The 12164-nt window shown below is 40.8% G+C and overlaps 1 protein-coding gene and 1 pseudogene across 1 annotated transcript in view; both read right to left on the reverse strand.

Moving 5' to 3' along the window:
- The window catches only part of PACRG (parkin coregulated), a 578382-nt gene that overhangs the window by 86804 nt on the left and 479414 nt on the right, over positions 1-12164 (reverse strand). The gene's annotated exons all lie outside the window — the stretch shown is intronic.
- Positions 1526-1621, reverse strand: LOC115897222 (annotated as a pseudogene).

A 12164-nucleotide genomic window follows, 5' to 3' on the forward strand; every position in this document is an offset into this window, starting at 1 on the left:
TTGCCAGCATAATTTTGAATGAATTAACGAATTAATCCAGTGCATGTTGGGCCTCCGCTGTGTGCCAGGTACTCATCTAGGTTTACTTTTTCATTTTTTTTTTTTTCTTTTTTGCCTTCTTAAACATTTCTGAAGCTTATCTGCCTCCACTGGTGTCCATTTCAATCATTTTCAGGCATAGATTAAGAACACCCTCTGGGCTCAGGGACTCTGACTGCATCTTCCGATACCAGAAGTACTTCAACTTGCTCTCACTTGAAGAATACATTGCCTGGAGAGCTGGTCAGATTCCCAGAGGGTCATGGATTTTTGTCACACTGATTAGTGGTAGATTGAAAAAAAAAATTTTCTTGTTTTCATATATATATATATATATATATATATATATATATATATATATATATAATAAGCAGGAAACAAATATGTGTGTCTTCTCTGTATATTTAAAAACAATAACCTTCTGGTTACATTTCCAGACTCTCAACTCATGCTTGTTTTGATGTTTACTGTGGTTTTTCACCAACACTGCCTCCCTGTATGAGCTTTAGTCAAAAGCTAATTTTTAAAAGCTTCATTAGTGTGCTGTTTTTCTAAGCTGAAATTAGTTTTTCCAACTTGGCCATATCTTATCAGCTTAGCTGCATCTGCCTTATTTTCTTAATATCGTCATCTATGGCTGGTGGTGTCAATTTGATGAGAGGTTGCGCTAATAACACCCAAGTTGTGGGTTTCATTCTTGCCACAGGGAGGGCAATTCGTCTCAATGGCCAGGAACAGGCGGACCCATCTTGTCCAGTCTCGCAAATGTGTATGAGGGTCTGGGTGTAAGGGTGAATGTTTGGTGGCCCTGGGTGTTAAAGCTTTGTAGTCCCCATCAGTATAAAGCTGTTTCTGCTACTGCTGACCTAGCTCAGTGCAAGTCCCGTAATGATGGGTAGGCTGCTGGCTCTGCTCCTTCGTGAGGGACGGCACACCCATGGGAATGGCTTACAGTCCTCTCGTTATCTTTCCGTTACATATATTGGTGCATCTTCAACTTCTAACTCATTAGAACAGCAGTGATGTAGTTTGAATATTTGATCACACTTGAATGTTGGGTTGAAATGGAATCCCCAGTGTTGGAGGCGAGGCATGGTGGGCAGTGTGCTTTGGTCATGGGGTGGATGCCTCATGGCTTGGTGCCGTCCCTGCCCTAGTGAGTGAGTACTGGTGAGATCTGGTTGTTAAGTGTGTGGCACCTCACCCTTCACCTCCCTCTTGTTCCTGCTTTCGTCATGTGATGTGCGTGCTCCTACTTTGCCCTCTATCATGAGGAGAAGCTTCCCGGGGCTTCTCGAGAAGCAGATGCCAGCACAATGCTTCCTGTACAGCCTGCAGAACTGTGAGTCAATTGAATCTCTTAAAAATTATCCAGCCTCAGGTATTTCCTTATAGCAATGCAAGAATGGCCTAATACAGGCAGGAAGTCATGTTTTTACATGCCACAAAAATTCACATGGAATCTTATGTGGTTGACCGTGATTTTTTTTAAGGTACCATCATCATTTATAAGGTTTGAGGGAGGCACGTCTCACAAGTGAGTGTGAAATTCTACTCATCACGCTTATGAGCTACAAAGGATCAGCTTACCATGATTTTTAATCCCATTGGCTCTTTTAATTAAAATAGACATCAATGATGCAAACACTTTCAAACATTTTTGGAATTTATCCTTCCCTACATCATGGGTCACTGTGGAGGCTGCTGCTGAGTGCTGCCCCAACCCTCCTACAGAACAGGTTCTTCCCAGGCACTGGGATGTGAGCCACTGATGGCTGGGTCTCATCCTGGGAATTGCCCTCCACCTCAGACAGTAGCAGCTTTCTCAAGGTTACCCCCTTCCTCCAGCAGCCTGCATGGGCTGGCTAATATATGGGCACAAAGCCCCAGCTCCTCGGCCTCAAGTGGAGATTACCTGGGACCTCCTCCAGGCAGTCTAACCTCTCCTGCCCAGCCCTGTTTCTTCCTCTTTCTTCCTGCCTCCAGCGTTATTAATGCCTAACTGACAAATAAAAACTACATATATTTATAGTGTGCAGTGTGATGTTTTGACACACGTACGCTATACCCTGTGGGATGATTAAATCAAGCTTATTAGCATATCCATCACTTCACATGCTTCTCATGTTTTTGTGGTGAGAACATTTAAGACCTACTCCCTTAGCAATTTTCAAATATACATTATTATTTCCAGCGTCACCATACTGCAGTGGATCTCCAGAACTCATTCATCCTGTCTCATCAAAACTTTGTGCCTTTTGACCAACGTCTCCCTATCCACTTTCCTTCCCCAGGCTCCTGCTAAACACCGTTCTACTCTCTGCTTCTATGAATTTGACTTTAGATTCTACATATGAGTGAGATCATGCAGTATTTGTGTTTATGTGACTGGTATATTTCACTTAGCATAATGTCCTCCAGGTTCATCCATGTTGTTGAAAATGAGAGGATTTCCTTTTTTTCATTATTTATTTATTTATTTGGTAGAGACAGGGTCTTGCCGTGTTGCCCAGGCTGGTCTGAAACTCCTGCACTCAAGTGATCCTCCTGCCTCAGTCTCTCAAAGTGCTAGGATTATAGGCATGAGCCACTGTGCCCAGCCAATTTCCTTCTTTTTAAAGGCTGAATAGTATTCCATTGTGTATATGTACCACATTTTCTTTATCCATTCATCCATTGATGGACACTGAAGTTGATTCCATGTCTTGGCTACTGTGAATAATGCTGCAATGAAAATGAAAGTACAGATATCTCTTCAACATACTGATTTAATTTCCTTTGGATCTATACACCCAGAAGTGGGATTGCTGGATTATACAGTATCTCTATTTCTAATGTTTTGAGGAAGCTCCATACTGTTTTCCATAATGGCTGTACTAACTTACACTCCCTCTAACAGTGTGCAAGGGTTCCCTTTTTCCACATCCTCACAAACACTTGCCGTATTAGTTCATTCTCACACTGCTAAAAAGATACTACCAGAGACTGGGTAATGTATAAAATACTCACTTACAGTTCTGCATGTCTGGGAAGGCCTCAGGAAACTTACAGTCATGGCAGAAGTGGAAGAGATACACCTTACATGGTGGCAGGTGAGAGAGAGTGAGTGAGGAACTAAGGGGGAAGAGCCCCTTATAAAGCCATCAGATCTCATGAGAATTCACTCACTATGAGAACCGCATGAGGGTAACCACTCTCGTGATCCAATCACCTCCCACCAGGTCTCTCCCTAGACATGTGGGGATTATGGAGATTAAAATTCAAGATGAGATTTAGGCTTCTTCTTTTATAGCGTTTACTTTTTCCTGTGCATTACAGTTGAGTCGTTTAGCTCCCTCACTAGAATGCAGGCTTCTACCACCTCCATCCTTCTTCTGCTTTCCCATTGTGTGCAGAGCTCAAAATGTTTTCTCAATGGAACACACACATTTTTATTCTCAGTGTTTTAGTTTATCCTTAATATTCTTTTATTTTTTATTTTTCATTTTTGAGATGGAGTTTTGCTGTTGTTGCCCAGGCTAGAGTGCAATGGCGCAATCTTGGCTTACTGCAACCTCCGCCTCCCACGTTCAAGCAATTCTCCTGCCTCAGCCTCCCAAGTAGCTGGGATTACAGGTGCCTGCCACCATGCTTGGCTAATTTTTGTATTTTTAGTAGAGACAGGGTTTCACCACATTGACCGAGCTGGTCTCAAACTCCTGACCTCAGGTGATTCACCTGCCTCGGCCCCTCAAAGTACTGGTATTACAGGCACGAGCCACCGCGCCCAGCCAATGTTCTTTTATTTTACTTCTTTTTCCCTGTGTATGCTATACACATATTATACCTACTACATTTTTTAGTAGAAGTTAATTGGTAATTATTTAAGGCAAGATCAATCTGTACACTAAGTTAAATAATCACAATATTACAGTCTCATTTCCTTTTCCTTTTTGAGTTCCGTAATCATTAACTTTCTCTACGGCATTCTGATATTACTACAACTCTACATGATTTTTCAAAAGTAACATTTGAAATGTTGTAGTCAATTCTCTTAATTACTTGGGATGGAGGCAGTTTGGACCCAGTAATTTATATATGTTAATATTTATAACTGTTTCTTTATCTGATGTCAATATCGGGTTCTGCAGAATCTACATTATTTCTTGGTTCAAATCTCTTGATTTTTCTTTCTTGGGCAGATTGAGCAAATGCTTCAGCTCTTTTAGGATGGCCATTGATTCCACCCCATCCTCGTTATTTGTGAACTTGTATAAAAGTGTTTTCTGTGCAATGCTTTTGTTCACTTTTTTTTTTTTCTAAACTGAGACAAGGTCTCACTCTGTTGCCCAGGCTGGAGTGCGGTGGCGCGATCTCAGCTCACTGCAACCTCCGCCTTCTGGGTTCAAGCGATTCTCCTGCCTCAGGCTCCCAAGTAGCTGGGACTACAGGCACTTGCCACCACACCCGGCTACATTTTGTACTTTTAGTAGAGATGGGGTTTCACCATGTTGGCCAGGCCGGTTTCGAACGCCTGACCTCGGGTGATCCACCCACCTCGGCCTCACACATCCTTCTTTGGATGCACGTTCCCATCTCACACACCCTCACAACATTGTCAGGAACACGGTTGGTTGCAATGGACCACGGGGGATCTTCATTTCCACAAGCTGTCCCTGAGAATTCCAACCTGCTTCTCATAAATATAGTTACATGCTCAAATTTTTTTTATACTGGGTTAATTTTCTTGACTTTTCAATTTCCACCGTAATCTATAATAAAAGTTTAAAAAATACTTTACAGTGTTCTGTCATTTGGTCAGCTCACCTGAACAACTTGATTTATTTAGTGGGGAGGAGGATTTTACTCTCAGCTCAATGAGAAACCATTGGGAGGTATTTAAGCAAGAGAATGGCATGATGGAATTAATGTATTGGAAAGATAACTCTTTTGCATAGAAAGCAGATTTTCAGGCTTTAAGAATAGACGCAAGGAGAAGAACTAGAAGACAAACGCAGAAGTTCAACCCAGAGACAGTGAAGGCTTGGGAATCCACATTCTGGATACCATGAGACATGCTCAGCTTTAAGGTGGGTTAAGAGGGCAGAGCCAATGAGCTTTGCTGCTGGATGGGCTGTGTCTTATAAGGATTAGAGAAGAATAAAGATGGACTTTTAGGGTTTTGGTCTATATAACTGGTGGTATTGGCTGAGATGGAAATGGCCAAGAAAGAGTGGACTTTGGAGGAAAATGAAGAGCTGTGTCAGAGGTTAATTCTAAAGCACCTGTTTAGACATTCAAATAGGAATAGTGAGGCGGTGGTGGTGGGACATACAAATTAGAAAGGTGGGTAGAGCTGGGCGTATCAACCTGTGACTCTGTTATCTGTGTATAAAATGGCTTAAAACCATGGACTAGAACAGGGTTGCTGGACAGAACAGGCACTGTGGACCTTCCTTGCGGAGTAAGCACAGCGGGGGCTGTCCTGTGCGTTGGAGGATGTTTGGCCGCATCCCAGGCCTCCAGACACGAATGCCTGCAGCATCTCCTCACAAAAGTGTCTTCAGACATTGTCAAATGACCCCTTCAGGGCAAAACTGTCCCCTGTTGAGAGCCACTGGACTATATATATACATGTTGAGAGAGTGCAGTTGGAGAAGAGAATGGCTGGAGTCCTGCCCCTGTTGCAGAGGGAGGAGGGGGAGCCAGCCCAGGAGATGGAGGAATGTCCTGTGAGCTGGGAGGAGCTGGAGGAGCAGGTGGACAAGGCTGTTATCAGAGCAGATGGTTGGGGTGAGTGTTGCTGGGAGTTTGAGTAAGATGAGGACAAAGAACAGAACCTTGGGTTTGGCAACAGCGAGGCTGCTGGGGTCCTTGACATGAGGCATTTCAGTGGAGAGAAGGAGACAGAAGATAACTGGAGTGGGTTGCAGAGGGGACAGGGTCAGTGTTGAGGACGTGGACACGGAAAGCACTGACAGCCCTTGGAAGGAGTTCTGTTGAAGAGAGAAGCAGAGAAGAGGCAATGCTCATAAGGGGATGTGGGGGCAAAAACGGATTTCTTTCTAGCATGAAAATTGCAGTAGAAAGTGGAATAATTACAGAAATTAACTTCTCGGGTAGATAAGAGAGGATGGAATTCAGTACAGCCACAGGGGCTGGCTTTAGATAACTGCACAGACATTGCCGTACCCATCACATGAGGAGGGAAAGTGAGATGAGGACAGAGAGGTCAGTTGATAAACATTCTCAGTGGGAAGACGTGCTAGTCTTCATGTGATAGTTCCCATTTTCTTTGGAAAAAGAGGAAACTAATTTATTCACAAAGAATGAAGAATAAAACACCCCTAAGACTGCAAATATGAATTCCCTAGGGCAGGGGCCCCAGCCTTTTTGGCACCAGGGACCAGTTTCATGGAAAACAATTTTTCCACAGTCCAGTGTGGGGGAAGATTTCACGGTTCAAGTGCATTACGTTCATTGTGCACTTTATTTCTATAATCATTACATGGTAATACATAATGAAATAATGATACACCTCACCATAATGTAAAATCAGTGGGGGCCCTAAGCTTGTCTTTCTGCAACTAGATGCTCCCGTCTGCGATGGGGTGATGGGAAACAGTGACAGATCATCAGGCATTAGATTCTCATAAGGTGCACACAACCCGGATCCCTGAGATGCACAGTTCACAACACAGTTCGCACTCACATTGTGAGAGTCTAATGCTGCTGCTGATCTGACAGGAGGCGGAGCTCAGGCAGTAAAGCGAGCAATGAGAGCAACCCTAAATACAGATGAAATGAAGCTTTGCTCACCTGCCCACTGCTCACTTCCTGCTGTGCAGCTGTTTCCTAACAGACCACTAACCAGTGCCAGTCCATGGCCTGGGGAGTGGAGACCCCTACCTGGGGACGCCTTCCTAGGGGTATGTAGAAAGATGGTTGCCTATTTGAGAATCATGATCAAAGGTTTCAAATGAGCAGATGCGCCTCCTCCCCTCCTGAGCTGGCTGCCTGGACATGGGCTTTGTATCTGTGACTGGGCTTCCCCTGGAACCCCGGCCTTCCCGTCTGCGGACTGGCGTACTCCTAGACCTGCCTATTGCCTGCTCTAGCCTATTGCCTGCTCTATTGGGGCTGAGCTCCTGTTGCGAGTGAGTTTCCTCAGTCTGAGCTTTCCCTTGGTGCTTGCCAGGAGCTTGTTTTAGCCTTTGGTCATCATACCTACAATAATCGGGCTGCACCCCTAGCTTCTGGGGGGAGTGGTACATTCCCAGGCCTCATTTAGTCAGGCTAAGCCTCTATCGCCAAGCCTGGTTCCGCCCATCCCAGAGTCTTTCACACTTGTTCCCAGACCCCAGTCCTATTAGGACTCAACAGAAGTTCTGAATGAGAATTGGGAAGAATTCACTTGCAAAGATCGTGCTGGTGAAATGCTTGCGGGTATTTCAAAGTTCCTCATGGAGAATGTAATTCTGTAGATACAGCAAGTATAAATGATCATTGCTTTTATATGGATTATTGAAGGATTTAATTAGACAATGCAAGTTGAAAGCAAGCACATTGAATATTGTCAAGTTGCAGAGATAGTTAATGACAGCAGAACCTTATATAATAGGCGGTTTTGTTCTTGGAAGAGGGTTTCCTGAATATTAATAATTAAAATAAATTGGACAGCAAATTGGGGGAAAATATAGCAATGTTGTCAAACACGACAGCATTTCACACTATGATAAAGTTGTATCTCTGCATTGTGTGTGCATGTGCATATGTATGCACACGCGTGTGTGTACGGGGGCTGGGTGCACTGAAAGGCAGATGCATGGTGTTTATTGAGGGCTAGGTGAAGTAGTCAGACTTAACTTGATTTTTTAAGCCATTAAGCTCTCATTTGCATTTTAGATATTCTATTTATCAGCTATTCTTGCTTTATATTAATTACAGTTTTCAAGCATTTGTAAATATTTCCCTAAAAATCCTGCCTTCAGTTTGTGTTCCTCTTCATTTTTTTTTCCTCTTTTCTCTTGAGAGCAGCATGTGAATCGATGGTTTCATTACTGTCTTCTGTCCATCCTCCCCCAGGTTTTTGTCTAAGTTCCCCCACTTTGGTTTCCTTGGTGATGTGCAAGGCCCTCGGTTTCCAGCCCTTGCCCTTGGTGCTGGCTCCAGTGGGGACAGACACTGCTTTATGGTCCCCCTTTCACATCTCCACATCACCCTGGTGTCCCAGATCCCTCAAGGCACATGGAAAGGCAGCTGTTCCCCAGATCCTCTTTACAATGGCCAGCTCTCTATTAGACGACACAAGAAAAACTTTCCTTCTCACGTGAAACTCCTCTGGACACAGAAAAGAGGGAAAAGTCTATATTTCATGTGTTCAATTGAAAAATGATCTCTAAAATTACTTAAGACTCATGGATCCTTCTCTTCCCAGCCAGGCTTCTGAGAAGCACACCCTACACTTACTGCTGTGGTTCCTGACCTTCAGTGTGCTTTACAGTCACCCAAAAGCAGGCTTTGTCTCAAACACTTGCTGGAAATTGTTTTTGCTGAGGCCACTGTTGATCTCCCAAACAATAAATCCAAGCACTGAAGCACTGGGACATTTTGATCTCTTATTCTTGACTTTTCTGTCTCTCCTGTCATTCTCAAGCCTTTTCCTCTTCCTACCCGGTTAAATGTTGGGGTTTCCAGGGTTCCACCAGGGGCCATTACTCTTCATTGCTTTATGTTGTCCTTGGGTGATCTCATTAACCACCACAGTCATGCATGTGGCTGTCTTTCCAGCCCAGATTGCTCATAAATAGCTCTGAGACCTATATTCTATTTGTTTATTGGCTGTTTCTACCTCGATGTCCCATAAGCATCTTAAATGCAACATAACTAAAAATAAAATCATCATATTTCCCTAAAACATCCTCTTTCTAAATTTGGCATTAGATTAATGACATCAGGATCAACCTAGTCAAGGAGAATGGAATCTACTAAATTGACTCCAGAAGAGACAGAAAACAGAACAATATAACAATGCATGTTATTAAAGCTATTACTGAATTAACATAAAAATATGGCATACCAAGATGGCATTAGAAGTAAATGAATTCAACTTTCCATGGAATGTTATTTCTCTATTTAAGCCTATTTCAACTATTATGGAAAGAATCCTCCAAAATTCTTTTAAATAATGACGGCATACCACTGACACTGAAAGTTGATAGAATAGTTCTAAAATAGATCATTATCTTGAATATTACAAACATCTTTACATAATTACTAAAGAAATTTAGCAGTACATTGTACAAAAAAATATGCCATGACTGAGTGGCATTTATTTCCTGAATACATGGGTAGATAAAAAAAAATTACAAATGGGTCAAATTAATACATAGTAGTAGTATGTTAGCGGAGGTAAATTATATAACTTACATAGGAGGTAGGACAAGAGGCATGTTAATAAATGTCAACATTCATTTCTGATGTTAAAAATCAATGGTAAGGCAAGAATTGACAGATTTTTTTTTTAAAGCCAGCATGAGGCTTAAGGATAAAATGCTAAAACATACCTATCAAAGTATGGAACAAGACAAGGATCTTAACGATTGCTCCAACTATTTAAAACTGCCACTGAAATGGCAGTCAATGGTGTTAAATGAGAAATAAATAGAAAGTTTGATTACTGGAAGGAAGAATTATTATTACTATTTGCAGATTCTATGATTAACAACCTGAAAATATAAAGAGAATTACCCAAAAGATTACAAAATATACCTACATAGCTGCACTATATCTAAATAATTATCAGTGAGAAAATATAGTAAAAGACATTGAAATAAGTACACCATTTACAACAGCAAATGAACAAAACAAAACAAAAAATAAAAAAACGAAAGATAAAATATCTATGAATGGATTTAAAAGATGATGTATAAATTTATATAAAGAAAACTTTAAAACTCTACTGAGAGACTTAAAAGAAGGCTTAATGATGTCATACTTTAAAAATATAACAATTGTACCTGAAGTGTTCTGTAAATTCAATGTGACCTTTTCTGGAAAACCAGAAAATCTAGATTTCTTATGAGAAGGAAAAATAAGGAAAAATAAACGTGTGAGAATATCTTGGAAAACTGTGGAAAGAATGGGTAGAAACTCCCCAGTAGGATAATAAAACTCTGCTGTCCAATATGGTAGCCACTAGTCACGTGGCTATTTGAAATTTAAGTTTAAATTAATTAGAAATTTATAAAATGAAAAATTCAGGTCCTCAGTCACACTAGCCACATCTCCAGGCTCAATGTGATAGTAGCTACTACACTGGATGGAGTAAACAGAGAACATTTTCATCATTGTAGAAGGTTCTATTGGACAATACTCTACTGAAGCATGTTACTGAATAATGAAAAGCGTTTGGTTGGCCCGGGAGAAGAAATAGTTAAGAACAGAATCGAGTCTAAAATTAGATCAAAATAAAGTAGAATTTAGATTGTGATAAAGGTTGTGTTTCAAAGGTGGGAAAAAGAGAGGCTACTTTTTATATGGTGTTGGGGCAATTGACTAATCATTTTTAAAAATGTACAGCTAGATCTTTATTTCATTATTCAAACCAATGTAAATTTCAGAGAGAGCAAATAATTAAAATGTAAAAACAGAACTAAGCAAAATCCCTTACTGTCCTTGAGGAAAAGATCAATGGATTTATTTGTAAACTTTAAGCAGGGGTATTTGTAATACCTGTAACTGACAAAGGGCTAATTTCCTTAATTTACAAATAACTAATACCAATCAATGAGAAAGAAAATAACCAAAACAATAGGAAAATGGGTAAAGAATATGCATAGACGCTTCATAAAAAAAAGTACAAATGGCCAATAATCACATGAAAAGATACTAAACCTCATTTATCACCAAAAAGACCCTAAATAGTTCAGTGTATATTCCCTACAAACAAGGACATTCTCCTACATAATCGTAACACAAGCACTGAAATGCAACAAACACCGGTATATTACTACCATTTTATCCCCAACTCATTCAGATAATGCCAGTTGTCCCAATAACATCCTTGATAGCAAAAAGATCAGTCTAGAATCACATGTTGCATTATTTGTGATGTCTCTTTATTCTCCTGTCTAAAACAGTTCTTCAGTTTTTTTTTTTTTTTTTTCCTTGACTTTCATGCCCTAGACATTTTAAAGGTTACAGGGCAGTTTTGTTTTTTAAAAATTGAACATCCCTCAATTGGGGTTTGTCTGATACTTCCTAATGATTAGAGTCAGGTTTTGCATTTTTGGCAGATATATCCCACTGTGCTCCATCAGCTGCTACATGCTTTTAACTTCTCCATTTCATGGCCATGTTAACCTTGATCCTTCAATTAAGATTTTCAGTTTCCATAGTAAAGTTACTCTTCTTCCCTTTATAATTAATATGTACTTTGTTGGGAGATAATATGAAATAATGGTAAATTATAATGTTTCATCAAACTTTTATTCATTTATTCATTTATATTAATATGGAGTCATGAATTCCTAATGTAGTCTGTGGGTTATAGTCCGTTTTACTATCATTTATTTTGAAGCTCAAAGGGTCCCTGACTTGGCAATTGGGCAATCCTTTTGAGCCAGCATCTGTGTCCCCTGCACATGTCCCCTTTGCTCTTTAAGCATTTTCTTTCTTTTTGACATGGCTCTGTTCCAGGATCATCTTGGACTTTTCCTGCCTTAGTTCCAGAACTGGCCATTTCTCCAAGTAGCATTGGCTCCTTTTTAGGGAGAATGGTACTTAGAAACCAAAATCCAGGTACCAGATGTGCTCATTGCTTTTGGTGCCAGTGCTCCCAGGCCCTCACAGTGAACAGAGCTGTACACACATACACGTAGATACAACCATGCTCATTTCCACAGCTACCTTTATCTATAATGAAAATCATGAGTTTATGCCAGTATCTCAACAGTAATCCAGTACCCCAGAGTACTTTCAAATTTTCTATCTTTTCATATTTTTAACTCTCTTGGCTCCCATTATCTTTTTCATATTTACTCATTTGCTCTACCCCTGTATGTAAGCAATATCCCACTACTCTGTACTCCTTCTTCATCCCAGTGCAGATGCCTTTCTGGTCACTCTGGTATTCTGATCCCACT

The sequence above is a fragment of the Rhinopithecus roxellana genome, chromosome 4 (genome assembly GCF_007565055.1).
Source record: "Rhinopithecus roxellana isolate Shanxi Qingling chromosome 4, ASM756505v1, whole genome shotgun sequence".
In the NCBI taxonomy this organism is placed as follows: Eukaryota; Metazoa; Chordata; class Mammalia; order Primates; family Cercopithecidae; genus Rhinopithecus; species Rhinopithecus roxellana.